This window comes from Buceros rhinoceros, unplaced genomic scaffold (genome assembly GCF_000710305.1).
Source record: "Buceros rhinoceros silvestris isolate BGI_N320 unplaced genomic scaffold, ASM71030v1 scaffold6732, whole genome shotgun sequence".
Taxonomy (NCBI): domain Eukaryota; kingdom Metazoa; phylum Chordata; class Aves; order Bucerotiformes; family Bucerotidae; genus Buceros; species Buceros rhinoceros.
This window is the reverse complement of record NW_010398227.1, coordinates 35,898-37,767: the sequence shown is the minus strand read 5'-3', so window position 1 is coordinate 37,767 and position 1,870 is coordinate 35,898.

Here is a 1,870-nt window from a genome sequence, read left to right as displayed (position 1 = left end):
CCCTGTTTATCTCCTATTATTTGTTAGTAGACACATGCAGCTCTTGCTACAGTAAGCTATGTTCTTGTTCACTGCTTGCATAAATGGGATTTATACAGGGGAACTAGAAAGAGCTTAAGAGAAAATCCTTGTGCATAGTCAGACTCAGGATATGGAAAGGCTGAGCAACCTCTGTATCTGACAGAGAGAAGTGAGATCGATGGCTTCACTCAGGACGTGCGCCAGTCACTGCTGCTTCCCTGGGTGGAGGACAGGCAGCATTCCTTACCCACTGCTTGCCTATAAAAGCACAGGTATGAGCAGTGCTCACTTGCTAGCTTTAAGCACGTGATAGAATTCGTATGACTGACTAAAACCAGTGGTGGTGTCCTTTATTCACTCACTTAAGCGCTCTTTTTCTTTTTTCTTTTTTTTTTTTTTTGTTTGGTTTGGTTTTTTTTTTTGTCTGGTACTGTGTCCTTCACGTGAACATAATCACACATACCTGGTTTTGTGCTTTCTACCATATTTCTTTTTATTCTTCACAGCCCATAATAAGCTCTGAGAGCTCTGAAAAGGCCTTTGTTTTGTCCCTGTGTGATTCCTCCCTCTTCTGCTTCTTCTCTTGTCAACATTTATATCCACTCATCTAAAATGCTGTTTTGTGTTGGTTGCTAATGGATTTAGCGTTTATCCTTATACTACCTTTACTACCCAAATCTTAACAGTTAGGCTTAGATTAGAGAGAGCTAGCTCTAGACTGCTTTAGGAGGAGTTCAGTTTTCAGGGATATTAAGTACAGATTTTACAGGACAAAGTTGCATTAGCTCCTGAGCAGGTATGGGATGTTTGAGATACTGGATTTAATGTTTCCGACAAAATGAATACTTCTTTCCTCTTGGTGCAAACACGTATTTTTTTTTCCGTTTCACCTTTTATTAACTGGAGCTAAAATTGGCTGCCACAATCATAAAGGAATATCAGGAAAGCTATTATTAGCTCTACTCTATGAGATAAACAAGAGGTGTGAGATACAATGATCCAGGCTCTGCTTTGTGTCAGTGTAGTGCCTAGTACAGGTTAGCAGACAGCCTTTTACTGCAGCAGCGCTGCAAGCTGGCTGTGCAGTGGGCTTTGCAGCAGTTTTCCCGGCTGAGACATAGGAGCAGCCAGTGCCCCTTTGCTCTTCTCCTTATTGCCCCCATAGTTTAGTGTAAAGCTTTTGAAGGGAGGAAAGCACTAAACTGTCAGAGCCTGTTCTGCTGCCCTGAAAGGGTGGATGTAATATTTCCAAAGCGCTCATGCCTTAGTGCTATTCAGGAATCTTCAGCTTTCTTCTGATTCATGTGATGGCAGTGATTTTTCAAAGTGGTTGTGTATTGTTTTTAGGAAAAGGAGTTCTTTCTCAATAAATTGATAATCCTATTCTGTTTTTATGGAGTGCAATGCCTTGATGTTGTGTGGCATTACTTAAATTTATAATAGAGATAGAAATGGTGTCATACAAATTTCAAGTATGAAAACAAATACACTCGAACCTTTGAAGTGTAAGTAAACAATAGTTAACCTTTTTTTTTTTTTTAAGGAAATAACCAAAAGTTTACTCAGATGAGCAGAACAACAGCATTCTGGGACAGATAGCAAACTCCTGTGTTTACTGTCACGCAATTCACAGAAATAGAGCCCTGCTTTTCATGCCAATTTGAGGTTTTGTGCTTTTGTAGGCAACTGATCATCACAATGTGTGTTATAAGTTACAATGGGCTTTCTGAGATAGATAGCCTTCCTTCTAATGGGTCCTAATTCATCAAAACCAAATTGGTATTTAACTGCTTTGCCAAAGTTAAGCCTCAGTGACCAGAATTGTCTCTGCTTGTCCAGCTTCTTCTAG